The sequence below is a fragment of the Peromyscus eremicus genome, chromosome 8a (genome assembly GCF_949786415.1).
Source record: "Peromyscus eremicus chromosome 8a, PerEre_H2_v1, whole genome shotgun sequence".
In the NCBI taxonomy this organism is placed as follows: Eukaryota; Metazoa; Chordata; class Mammalia; order Rodentia; family Cricetidae; genus Peromyscus; species Peromyscus eremicus.
The window spans coordinates 91,410,241-91,424,505 of NC_081423.1; the positions used below are offsets into that span (position 1 = coordinate 91,410,241).

The 14,265-nt window shown below is 45.0% G+C and overlaps 1 protein-coding gene across 1 annotated transcript in view; it reads left to right on the forward strand.

Annotated features, from left to right (window-relative positions):
- The first annotated feature begins 676 nt into the window (after nucleotides 1–676).
- Nucleotides 677–14,265, forward strand: part of Arsg (arylsulfatase G) — a 135,895-nt gene continuing 122,306 nt past the window's right edge. The window contains exon 1 of the mRNA XM_059272035.1: nucleotides 677–824. The gene's annotated coding sequence lies outside the window, so the exon portion shown is untranslated. The remainder of the gene's footprint in view (nucleotides 825–14,265) is intronic.

The following is a 14,265-nucleotide window of genomic DNA, read 5'->3' on the forward strand; positions in this document are numbered from 1 at the left end:
TCCTGGAGCTCAGTGGTAGTTTTTTGTTTCCCCCCCCTAGCAAGCATACGCTCTACCCTAGCCAGGACTTCAAGCAGGTTTTGCTCTGCACATGCTAAATAAACATGAAGTTAAATTACTGATGAAAATAATTTCCCAATGTCTAAATACTGCCTTAGAAATAAGTGAGTTTGAAAACGTTTTATTTCATCTGTCCTATTCGACTTCAACACTTATACCCTCAAAGGATATTTTACACACACACACACACACACACACACACACACACACACCCACCCATACACACACCCATCAAGCAATGGATCAAACGTTGCCATTTCAGTCCACAAAAACTTAATAGAGACAGCCGAGCAGGAGTAATGGGCAAGGATTTTGGTCCAGTTTGTACTTATTCCTTTACGATTTCATTCCTATTGGTTCTGTGGGACCAAGTCTCAGGATGTAGTTCAGGCTGGCCTTGATCTGGCGTCCTTCTGCCTCAGAACCTCTCCAGGGCTGGCATCACAAGCGTGCCCCAGGCTTGCTTTTCGAAGCAAACATTTCCTTGACACAGGGCTATGACTCATCCCAAACCCCTGGAGGAACAGAGGCCGGATTGTTGGTTGTTTCCTCTCCGAAGCCCCAGTGATAAAATCCAAGCAGGCAGTGGGCGGGACTGCTATAGCCGTCGATCAGGCCCTTCCCCGGCAGGAAGCGCGTCGCTGTCTCCAGCTGTGCCCAGAGCCATCCCTCCGCGGGCAGCTGGTGGCCGGCGACACCTGGGACCGCCCCCGGAGGAGAGTGGAGCCGGCAGCTTGGCCTGCAGGGCGGCGTCAGGAACCCAGGTAAACCACCACACCCCGGCACACAGCACTTCGGGGAGGCCCCGGCCACCCGACTCCCACAACCCGGCCTTGGATGGTCTGGATGCCATGGCACCTGAGTCGTGGGTGCAATCAGTTCTACTTCAGAGCACTTGCAAGGCTCTTCTGCCAAGAGCTTGAATATCCGGTTGGGGGTGTAGCCCAGTGGTAATCCTCCTGCATACAAATTCATGGGTTCATTCCCCCCAGCACCGCCAAATCAACAAACAACAGCAGCAACAAAAACCAATTAGTGTTAGTCACCTTCTGGATTCTTTTCTCTGGAGCGACTCTGTCCCATAGAAAACCACCACAAGCCACACACGTAATTTTAAGTTGTCCAGTAGACCTTCTGACAAATGGAAAAAGAAACACTTATTCCGGTGCCACCAAAATGCCATCTCAACACGTAGTCACTGTAGGGGTTGAGAGAGATTTTATACTCGTTTGCTGACCAAGTCTTCTAAAACCTCATCTGCCATCTCAACTCTGGCTGGCTGCCCCATGTGACTGTGGTACTGTGTTGGACAGCGCAGCAGCTCTGGGCTGATGCTACCCCGGAGTCTACCTGGGAAGATGTACATTTAAGACCGAGGCAGCGGTAGACTGAGGCTCAGCTCGGGACCATGCCGTGCAGGTCCGGGTGCTGCAGCTGAATGCGGCACAGGAGGGTCTCTGCCTCACAGTCCAGGTGGCGCTCATGAGAAATTTTCCCTCCATCCCTCTCCCTTCCTTCCTTCCTTCCTTCCTTCCTTCCTTCCTTCCTTCCTTCCTTCCCTCCCTCCCTCCCTCCCTCCCTCCCTCCCTCCCTCCCTCCCTCCCTCCCTCCCTCCTTCCTTCCTTCCTTCCTTCCTTCCTCCCTGATTTTGTTTGAGACGGGGTCTCACCATGTAGCCTAGAACTGGACTCAAACTCACTATGTAGCCCTAAACTGGCCTCAAACTTATGCCAATCCTCCTGCCTTAACCCCCTAGAACTAGGAGCGCTGGCATTCACTACCGTTCCTGACTTGTAGATTTTTTTTAGACCTTCCTCTCATTGCCAAGGGCCTGAGGGATACATTTCAGTTTGGGAAAGCAGAATTGTGAAGTTATACATGAGAGATTGTTTAGTCTTAAACTGTGGATAGTAACACCACGTGGGCTCCTATAACTGAGTGTTGGGAGTACAAAAAAATTGGTAACTAAGAAAGGTTCCCAGATGTGCAATTAGGACTGGAGAGATGGCTCAGTGGTTAGGAACACTGGCTGCTCTTGCAGAGGTCCTGAGTTTGGTTCCCAGCATCCCATATGGTAGCCTACAACTATCTGTAACTCCAGTTCCAGGGCATCCACTGCCTTATTCTGTCCTCTGTGGTTACTGCATGGGTGTGTTACACATAAACAGATGCAGGCAAAATACTAATACACTTAAAAATATCTTTAGAAGTGCAATGACCAAAAATGAATTCAAAATCAAATGTATATGAGGTGTTCCTGGCAGGGCATATCTGTGTCACACTGCAGATTCACTGCATCCCTGAGTCTGAGCACACAGCACACACACTGCACATGGCATCATATCACACATCTCCAGTGAAAAATGCCCCAAATTCCTCAGCTGAGATCCCAGACTATCCTATGTAAAAGTTGCGGTGTTTTAGTATGTATACAAGGTCCTCTGCTCCAATAGAAACATGGTTTAATTGTAGAAAACATTTAATATTTTTCTATAGTCATTCATCAGCATGTATCGTTAGTATAGTTTAGATTTTCTTATGTTAAACGTTTCCTTCTAGAAGTTTATATTTGAGTTGCTGACTTCAGTTTCATTCAAACAAAATTCGTACGATGAATTTGGCTTGAGATCAGGACAGAATTTCTAACAACTTCGCAAGTTGCCCTGAATATACATCTACCACTTTGTGCTGTGATTTTATGAGAAGAGGCATTTTCGGCACTGAGGATTTAAAACAATCAAATACATGAGCTGTGGAAAATGTTAAAGATGCTGTGTGTCTTGCATTATTAGACACTGAGCCATGATTTAATCCCCCCCAAGTGTGTGTGTGTGTGTGTGTGTGTGTGTGTGTGTGTGTGTGTGTGTGTCCTGGGGATCAAACTCAGGCCTTTATGCATGGTAAGTGCTCTACCACAGCTCCACCCCCAGTCCAAAAGTTAATTCTTTATGTAAAAAGAAACAACTACATCCATCTCATTAGGATTCGTTTGCTTTCATCTTTAAGAATTGTTTTTAGGGGAATTTATGATTTATTACCAGTAAATGTTTGACCTGAATACCTGTTTGGTATACTTCCATACCTGGGTCACAAAAATTTCTCAAGCCAAGAAAAGGGGTCACAAGTGGGAAAGTTTAAGATGCCCTGATCTAGCGCATGTGGAGATAAGCCTGTAACGGCCGAGTGAACATGTGACATTTAAACCAGTGGCAAAAACTGGACCCGATTCAGGTTGTCCTAAGGTCAAGTTCTGTGTTGCCTTCAGATGTGACCTCGTGCAAGTAACATACCAGTGGTGAGAAAACAAGCCGCTGGCTTCCAGATTGTTTATAAAGGGCTTCTGGGGTTAAGCTCTCTTTCAGCTTCCTTTCTAATCCAGAAGGGGCCGTCTGGGGTGGGTGAAGAATCGGAAGACTCAGTCTGTGGAAAAAGAGGTGCCGTGTCGGAGAAGTGCTTGCTATTAACTGAGTCATTTAGAAAGGAAACTGGGCTGGGGAGATGGTTCAGTGGGTGAAGGTGCTTGTGGCCAAGCCTGATGTCCTAGGTTTGATCCCTGGGTTATCATCCTCTGGCTTCTGTCTGTGCACTGTAGTACATCACACACACACACACACACACACACACACACACACACACACACACACACACTACACTACACATAGTAATAATAATAATAAAAACGAACCACCACACACATGAAGTGAATTATGGACTATAAAGATCCCTCAGTGATAGAGTGCACGTCTAACATTTGTGAAGCCGGGGTTCATCCCCAGCACCACATAAAAGAGGAGAGAGAAAAACAGCCAAGCTGTATTTCATTTGTTTCTCTGCAGTGCTGGAGATTGAGCCCAGGTCTTTCTGTGTGCTAGGAAAGTGTTCTACCACTGAGCCGCACACCCAGATCAATAATTGTACATTGCAAAAATAGCTAGTGGAAAGGACTTGGAATGTTGGCAACACAAAGACTTTATAAAAAATGTCTGGGATGCCAGGTGATGGTGGTACCCACCTTTAATCCCAGCACTCAGGAGGCAGAGGCAGTCGGATCTCTGTGAGTTCGAGGCCAGCCTGGCTCTATAGAGCGAGATCAAGGACAGCCAGGGCTACACAGAGAAACCTTGTCTTGAAAAACAACAAAAACAATCAATCAAACAAACAAACAAAAAAGAAATGCCCGGGATGGTAGATATGCCAGTTACTTTGGTTTGACCTCACTGCTTGTTGTATACCATGTACTAAAACATCACACTGTGCTCTGTAACTGTGTACAGTTTCTATGTGTCAATTAATATCTACTGAGCTCCAGGCATGGGGTGTCCACACCTGTCACCCCAGGATTGGTGAAGCTACAGCTGCCGAATGGTGAATTTAAGGATAGATGGGACTATTATACAGAAAGCTCCAGGTCAGCTTGGGCTACATGGCTGTGGGTAGAAGGTGGGAGGAGACACACACAGACATAGGAAGCAGACTAAGTTAAAACAAAATGTGCATGAGTAATGTATTAATCTCACAGCCCTCCATTTGCATGCCTATTTAGCGCTCATTTCTTCCATCTGCTGCCTTTAGTCTCTGCTCACGGATCAATCAGTGTTTGGTCCATACAGCCAACACACTGTATACTTACTATGTACTCTATATACACACTCTATACTCTTACTATATACTATATATACTATATACACTCTGCTGGGTGCTTTGAGCCCCATCTTCAGGCTTTGGAACAGCCATGGTTTCTGTGCACAATGCCCTCAGCTCCCTGTGACCCACCAAGGTCTTTGAAGTAGCACCAGACTCTTGAGCTATCATTGTATATAGATACCAGTTTTCAAAACTTGTGTGACAAAAGAGTTTGTCAGTGAAGAATAACAAAATACATTCATTTGCGTGTTTAATCTCTTAATATTTTAATACCAGGTGCTATGTGCTAGGACTTGACAAATCCTTCATGATATATATGGCAGTGAAGAAATATCTCCCCTAATTTTCTAGATGAAGAGACAGAACCATGGAGTAAATCAGGTCTTTTATAGCTTAGAGTCAGAGTAAAGGAATAGAAGCAAATTCATTTGGACTTGGGGGTTGAGATACGTTCTCATCCAGTCCAAGAAGGCTTGAACTTGCTATAGTCAAGGATGACCTTGAACTCCGGATCCTACATGTATGTGCCACCACATCTGGTTTTATGCAGTAAACTCTGGGCTTCCTGCTTGCTAGATGATCCCTCTACCAATTGAGCTATGTCCTCCAGCCCCAAATATTATTTTGGATAGGACAGTTAGAAATGAATCCATAAGGCTGGCATTTAGGAATAAGCAAATTAAAAGGATATATCATATGCACATTGAATGGAGGTATGTACAGGCACAGACAACCTCGAGTTGAACTGTAAGAACTGATGGGCTGGAGAGAAGGCTCAGTGGACACATGGCTGCTCCAGGACCAGAGAATCTGACGCCCTCTTCTGGTGCACAGACATACAAGCAGGCCAAACACCCATAGGGGTGGGAGGATCAGTTAGAGGTCAGCGGAGTTGGACCAAGGGGGAAAGTGATAGCGTCATGTGGTTCCTCTAGGGTCCATACTTGAAGAGCTGTGGTTGGTTGTGCTTTATCACCACGGCTGCTATGTGGGAATTTCAGGAGGTGTCAGTGTGTAGCAGGAAGATTGTTATTATAATACAGTTGTGATATTAGCTTGTATCAAAGAGAGAAGCAGAGATGAGAATACAATCAGACCCTGGATATATTTAGAAAGTAGAGACAGGTGTCAGGGCACAAGCCTGTAATCCCAGCACTTAAGAGATGGAGGCAGGAGGATCAGTTCAAGGTCATCCTTGCTATGTAGTTTGAAGCTAGCCTAAGCTACATGGGCCTTGTCTCAATAACACCCCCTGACCCGAAAAAAAGCCAGCCAAACAAAAAAAAAAAAAAACAAAACCAAACACCAGTAGTTCTGATGGAATTTGTAGAGATAGTAAAGGTCGGTGTAGTTTTAGTAGAAGAAGGGCCAGAGCGCACTGTGGTCAATGTGAGTTCAGCAGCAAAGACAAGTCTAAGGATGGAGTGGTCAGGGGAGAGGAGGGACATCGTGTTTGAGTCTAAGGAAGTAAGTTGCTAAGGCCCTTGCCGTGTTTGTCTCCCCGAGTGAGGCAAATAAATGACACAGCTGTGTGGCCCACGTTGCGTTCACTCTCAGTGATTGTTGGTGATGAGTTCTGGAACAGCAGGCTTGCTGTCTGATTTCCCCTCCGAGGAAGCCGTAAGCACCGAAGTAATTCCTATTTGGTTTTTTGTTGTTGTTGTTGTTTTTGTTTTTTTTTTTTGGTTTTTCGAGACAGGGTTTCTCTGTGTAGCTTTGTGCCTTTCCTGGAACTCACTTGGTAGCCCAGGCTGGCCTCGAACTCACAGAGATCGGCCTGGCTCTGCCTCCTGAGTGCTGGGATTAAAGGCGTGCGCCACCACTGCCCGGCTCCTATTTGGTTTTTAATTTGTCGTTTTTGCGTGAAAACCCAAACTGCTCGTTCCGGACACTGTTTTCGTCTTGTGCCTTTAGAAGCATTATAAAAATGAACACCAGGGGGACCTAGTCTCTGGCCCACCTGTTGGGCGGGATGGAGCTGGCTTAGAGACTCGCCTGGAGACAAGGACTGCCTACCTCTCTTTTCTCCCTCCGTGTTCTGTGTACCTGAAGGAGTGAGCCATAACATGTCCAAATTGCCTTTAGATAGGCTGATTTTAATGACTTTAAAACTTCCAAACTATGGCTTCTAAACACTAGATTGCTTATCAGTGAACTCCAAAATGTGGGAGCTTTGGAAAATAAGGATCATGCTGGACGTGATAGTTCAGGCCTGTAATTCAGGCACGTGGGAGATGGAGGCAGGAGGATCAGAAGTCCACGGTTGTCCTTGGCTGCGGAGTGAGTTCAAGGCTCTCCCTGACAAGTCAGAGAGATGGGGCAGGAGGAGAGAAAATGAACCGTGATGATTTTGATTTTTAGTTTATTTTGGACAGAGTGTGGAAATTTATGTGTAATTAATATCTCTAGGTGACTTGAATTTAGTCTATTGAAACTCAAACTTAGGGTATGTTTTCTACTCTGTACCAGATATAAATAGATACCCTGAAGCTACGTATTGCTGGAGAATAAAATTGGTAACTTTGTGTGCCGGGAATGTAGCTCAGTTGGTAGAGTGCCTGCTTAGTATGCACCAGGCCCTGGGTTTGATCCCCAACACTCCATAAAGCTGGGCACAGCAACCACGTCTATAATCCCAGCACTTAGAATGTGGAAGCAGGAGGATCAGAAGTTTAAGGTCATCTTCTGCTACATAGTCAGTTGCAGGCTAGCCTGGGCTACATAAGACCTTACTTAAAAAAAAAAAGTTAAATTGATAAAAGGTTTGGAAATAGTATATAAAGATATACATTTGCCTCAAGAGGGCATGTGACCTTAACTAGACAGAGGTACGCAATCTACATTCGTATAGAAGGACACGATATATATACAAGGACAGAAAGTAATGGGCTGAAAAGAGTCATCATGGAAAATAAAAACCATTAATTAATTAATGTATTGGCAATTGTTTGATCTTGCCTGTCTTTGACACCTATGGTCTAAAGATTACTTTGATGAGGGGCTGGAGAGATGGATCAGTGGTTAAGAGCACTGGCTGCTCTTCCAGAGGACCCAGGTTTAACTCTGAGCATCCACATGGGAGCTCACAATGTCTGTGACTCCAATTCCAGGGGACCTGACACACTATTCTGGCTTCTGTAGGCACTGCATACAAGCGGTGCACACACATACATTCAGGCACCCCACTCAGACACATAAATCACAATGAAAAACTATTATTTTAATGTGTGTGGGTATTTTGCCTGCATATGTGTCTGTACACCACATCTGTGCCTGTTGCCCTCTGAGGCTGGAAGAGGGCACTGGATTCCCTTGAACTGGAGTTACTGATGGTTGTGACCTGCCATGTGGGTGGTAGGACTTGAACCTGGGTCCTCTGGAAGAGCAGCCAGCCCTCTTAATTGCTGAGCAATCTGTCTAGTACCAAAATTATGAGTATTTAGGAAAACGACTTTGATGATCCTGTGTGTGTACATGTGGGGGGGCAGGGGCGGGTACACACTTTGATGATCCTGTGTGTGTACATGTTGTGGGGGGGGGCGGGTACACACTTTGATGATCCTGTGTGTGTACATGTTGTGGGGGGGGCAGGGGCGGGTACACACTTTGATGATCCTGTGTGTGTACATGTTGTGGGGGGCAGGGGCGGGTACACACTTTGATGATCCTGTGTGTGTACATGTTGTGGGGGGGGCAGGGGCGGGTACACACTTTGATGATCCTGTGTGTGTACATGTTGTGGGGGGCAGGGGCGGGTACACACTTTGATGATCCTGTGTGTGTACATGTTGTGGGGGGCAGGGGCAGGTACACACTTTGATGATCCTGTGTGTGTACATGTTGTGGGGGGGGCAGGGGTGGGTACACACTTTGATGATCCTGTGTGTGTACATGTTGTGGGGGGGGCAGGGGCAGGTACACATTTGTAAAGGTGGGCTCTCCTGTGCCTGAGTGTGGATGTCAGAGGTCATGGTTGGGTGTCTTCCTCTACTATTTTTCATCTTATTGTTTTGAGGCAGGGTCTCTCTCTGAGCCTGCTTGCTCTTTCAGCTAGACTGGCTGACAGCTGAGCCCCACTCCCCCACCTCCAGGGCTGAGGTTGCAGTTGGCTTCTGTGTATGAGCCAGGGGTTCAGCTCAGGACCTCCTCCTGTGTAGCTAGCACTTCGCTTATGGAGCCCCAATAACCATCCTTGAAGTTTTTTTAGTTTTATTGGTTCATTATCGTTTTCTTTTTTGGCTTTTTATCACTCAATTAATTGCTTTTTTGAGATCTTAGTCTAGCTTAGTAGTCCAGATTGTCCTGGAACTTTTTTTTTTTTTTTTTTTAAGATTTATTTATTTATTATGTATACAGCATGTATAACTGCAGGCCAGAAGAGGGCGCCAGATCTCATTACAGATGGTTGTGAGCCACCATGTGGGTGCTGGGAATTGAACTCAGGACCTCTGGAAGAGCAGCCAGTGCTCTTAGCCTCTGAGCCATCTCTCCAGCCCTGTCCTGGAACTTTTGATGATCTTGCCCCAACCTCCTGAGTGCTGATGTTACAGTTGTGAGCCACACCAGGGACAGCATTATCTTCCCATTGTCAGAACTTAGTTTTCAGAGCTGGGGTGTGTAAACGGAGGCGGGGCTTTCTTTCTCGACCATCTGGTCACAAATAAACACGCAAAAGTTTATATTAATTACAAAATGCTTGGCCATTTGCTCAGGCTTATTATTAACTAGCTCTTGCATTTAAATTAATCCACTTCTATTAATCAATGTATTGCCACGTGGTCCTCTGGCATCTTGCTTCTTGGGCAGCTCCTTAAGTCTCTTTCGACTCTGCCCTTCTTCATCCCAGTCCTCAGTTTGATTTTCCCCCTAACCTTATCCTGCCTGGCTATTGGCCAAGCAGCTTCTTTATTAGCCAATGACAGTAATGCATATTCACAGCATATGGAAGGACCACCCCACTATGGTGCTGACCCATTGCAGTGTCTTGATAGAGGGAACAGGGATGGTCTGCAGGCCAAACTGAGTCTACTACATATTCAGTGTTTACTTTTTGTAGGTGATGAGATCCAGAGTGCTCCCCAATAAACCATATCCCCAATGCTGCCCTTTTGAAAAAAATCACTATGTAGACCAAGCTGTCCTTGATTTCATGATCTTCTTGACTTGTCTCCCAAGTTCTGGAATTAAATTCTCAAGGAATTAAGACAAATATGTTTTAAAAGTTTCTGAGCATTTTTCTCTGCTTCCTGATTTAAAAAAAAAAAAAAAGTTGTAATATCCTTGCCTTGAGAATCCTATGTGTCCTGGGATAGCTCAAAGATTTTAGTTTCTGAAATCAGTAAAAAGCACTTCAATACAGAAGAGCACCAAACTCTTTAAATAGAAAGGCATAAATTTATTGTAAGTCCAGAAGTATCGGGATGTCATTCATACAGAACAAATCAGCGATCCCATACTTTTGTTTTTTCCCTTCCCAGCATTTACCCCCTGCTTGCTGTGTATGCCACTAAGTCGGTACCAGATCTTTCTTTCTTTGTAAGATCTATTTTATTTTCAATTATGTGTACATGTGTGTGTGTGTGTGTGTGTGTGTGTGTGTGTGTCTGTGTCTGTGTCTGTGAGTGCAGGTGCCTGAGGAGTCCAGAAGAGGGTGTCAGCTACCCCAGAGCTGTAGTAATTGGTAGGTGTAAGCTGCCCCACTTGGGTACTGGGAACTGAACTTAGGTCCTCTGCAAGAGTGGTATTGAGCCATCTCTCCATCCCCTCCAATTTGTATTTTATTAGATTGTGAGAGAAAACAATGCCTTAACATTTCCCCAAAACTCAAATATTTTGCATATGATCATTTTTATGAAATTCGATTTCCAAAACCATGATAAAAATGTTGTTGAAGGCAGCCATGCCCCTTCATTTACAGTCTGTGACTGCTTCAGACCTACAATGGCAACTGAATAGTTTTGGCATAATCTGTGTAATAAGAAAAGCCTCAAGAATTTACTATCTGGATCTTTATGGTAAAAGCTCGCCAGCTCTTGGCTTTGGGTGTCTGCACTGTTTATCTAGAGATTTAGCATTCTGAGCAGGCTTCAGTTGATAGAGTTTAGCATGCTCAAAACCCAGGGTTCAACCTCTACCTAGCCCCATCTAAATCAAGCATGGTGGCTCATGCCTGTAATCCCAGCACTTGGGAGGTAGAGGCAGGAGGATCTGAAGTTTAAGGTGAACCTGGACTACATGAGACCCTGTCTCAAAAAAAAAAAAAAAAAAAAAAGCAAGGAAGCAAGCAAGCACACAGAGGGAAACCAGAGTTTTGAAAACTTCTTGGGACTTTCTGGAACTTTCCAATCACTGTGGCAAAATAGCGGAGATAAATATTCCCTTCAAGTGCATACCCTCAATAGCCTGAATTCCTTTCACTAGACCCCGCCTCTCAATAGTGTCATGGCCTCTGGGGTACATTTAACATCACACCATTTTAACATTTTTCTTTTTTTTTTTTTTTTTTTTTTTTTTTTGGTTTTTTTCGAGACAAGGTTTCTCTGTGTAGCTTTGCGCCTTTCCTGGAACTCACTTGGTAGCCCAGGCTGGCCTCGAACTCACAGAGATCCGCCTGGCTCTGCCTCCCGAGTGCTGGGATTAAAGGCGTGCGCCACCACCGCCCGGCTAACATTTTTCTTTTTTGAAGAGGACCATAAGATGTCGCCCCAGCTAGGCTGACCTTGAACTTGCAGCCATCCTCCTGCCACTGACTTCCAAATTCTGGATGTCAAGCATGTACCTCATGCCCAGATGTCTTTATTATGTTTTTAAAAATACATTTTGATTTATCTTGTGTGCATGGGGATGGAGGTGAACATATGCCTTGGTTTATGTGTGTGGTGTCAGCGGACAGCTCGTACAAGTTGGTTCTCTCTTCCATTATGTGGGTTCTGGAGATCAAACTCCAGTTGTTAAGCTCAGCTGAACAATCTTGCTGGCCCACATGTGCACACACCGGCAAGTGCACAAGTGCACCCATATAACACACACACACACACACACACACACACACACACACACACACACACGTGCACCCATATAACACACACACCAAAAAAAAAAAAAAGAATTGAAATTCTTTGAGGAATGGGGGCATTTACCTCTTGCATGGAAGAGGATGAAGCAGAAGGATTGCCATGAGTTTAAGGCCAGTCTGGATTATGTAGCAAGTAGTAAACCAGGCAGGTCAAAGTTGAGACTCAGTATGAAGAAGACGAAGGAGGAGGAGGAGGAGGAGGAGGAGGGCAAGAAAGAAGAGAAAGAGGAGGAAGAAGACGGAAAAGTAGAAAAGGAGGAGGAATAATTGGATTCTCAGGTTAAATTATGTTTCAGTTTTTAAATTGAGAATATGTTTCTTTTCATGTGATTAGGCTATTTAATTTTTATCTGTCCTGTGGTCCATTATTTAATTCTTCTTTTTCCTTTGAATTATTTTCCAAAGCATTTCAAAATAATTTATAGGAGTCAATAGAAGATAAGTGGTCAAGCTGATCATCATGGCGCTCATCTTTAATCCCAGCCAGAGGCCTGCTTTGCAAAGATGGAGTTCCAGGACAGCCAGGGCTATGTAGTGAGATCCTGTCTCAAAACAACAACAACAACAACAACAACAACAACAAAGAGGTCAGCTGAACGTAGTGTACATGGAGGCTGAGGCAGGGATACGAAGAGTTTGTAGCCAGCCTGTGAAACTCTGTCTTAAATAAATAAAGGAACAGTTTTAGTGTTATGCAGAGAATGTTTCAGTGGAGTGCTCAGATACAAATGGGACATCTACACCACCTCGCTCCCCCAGCCAGGGCTCAGGGACTCTCGGAAGAGGAGCTGAGAAGATTGTAAGAGCCAGGGGTCAGGGAGAACCAGAGCAAGGCCAGTCTTCTGACCTGTTGTGAATTCATAGTGGCTGTCGCCTGCGAGAGCGTGCTGGACAACATTCCAGCGCGGATGGGGCGGCTCATGAGTCCCCAACTTAGCTAAGGCACTCTTCAGAGCCTCTGGGGAAGGGAGAGTGCCATCGTCTTTAATGGTGTGGACAGGTCCACCTTGCTTCACACCCATGACTACACAAACTGGACTCCATGGGTCATAAGAACAACAACAAAAACAAAACCCAGGATGCGAAGTAGGGGTGGGAGGGAGGTGGGAGTGAGTTTGGGAGGAGTTAGGAAGAGGAGCGAGGGTTGAATATGCTGAAAAATACACTGTGTGGGGACTGGTAAGATGGCTCAGCGGTTAAGAGCACTGGCTTCTCTTCCAAAGGAGCCAGGTTCAATTCCCAGCACCCACATGGCAGCTCACACCTGTCTGTAATTCCAGTCCAGGGGATCTGACACCCTCACAGACACACATGCAAACAAAATACAAATAAACATAATCTAAAATTAAATTTAAAAATGTACTCTATGAAATTATCAAAAAATTAAGAAAACTTTTTAAAAAGTTTCTGAGCATTTTTCTCTGCTTCCTGACTATGGATGGAAAAAAAAAGGTTTCATTGCCTCGAGAATCCTGTGTCCTGAGGTAGCGCAAAGATTTTACAGTTTCTGAAATCACTTCAATACAGAAGAGCATCGGACTGTTTAAATAAAAAGCCAAAATTTATTGTAAATCTAGAAGTACCAGAATGTGACTCATACAGAACAAATCAGTGATCCTGTGTTTTTCTTTTTTCTTTTCCCCTTCCCAACATTTACACTTCTGATTGTTGACATACTGAAATTGGCATACATTTTCTTGTCTCATGCAGTAAACAGAATAAACTTGGAGTTGATTCCTCAGAAATCAGTTATAAATATTAAATCGTATTGAACATTCGTAGTACAAAATAGGTTTTAAAGTGCAGAAGTCACATACGTCTGCAAAACTGCCCTCAAGCTTAAAGCGTTTCTCGGGGCAGCCCCACAGAGCTTTGCTACATCCATCTTGTTTAAGGTGTGTCGTGTCTTTGGACAGACACTTTGTCGAGTCACTCGGCCTCCCCAGAGTTTTACAGATTGTCCTAGTCTATGGCTGAGAAGAAGATGCTGTATCAAAGGAGGCCGGTGGTGACGGACTACGCCACTTTCATCTGAGTGCAGAGAAAGATTCAAGCTTGTGTGTACCTGTAACCAAACTAGGCTTGTTCTATGTTCCCCCTGAGTTGTCTTGAACAGTAAAGATGAGGAAATATTGAGCAGCTAGCACCGGCCACCCAGTCGGGGAGATGCAGTTGAACAGGCCAGGAGGCAGCACCCCCCCCCCCCCCCCCCCCCATCCTCACACTGCTCCCTTTACAGAGACCTGCTAGATTGCAGAACATACTAGACACACACGTAGTGGAACTTGCCAACAACAGTGACCAGGTACCTGGTACCCATGGCAACTTAGGACAGTCAAGTGCTATGGAGGATGTAAATTGCCACTTGTAACTCGTGATAGTGACAGAAACGTTTCTCTCACTTCAGATGAAATGAAGAAATGATTCAACAGTTAAAGATTGAACAACAAAAACCACTGGAAATGTTCCAACAATTCAATGAGCTA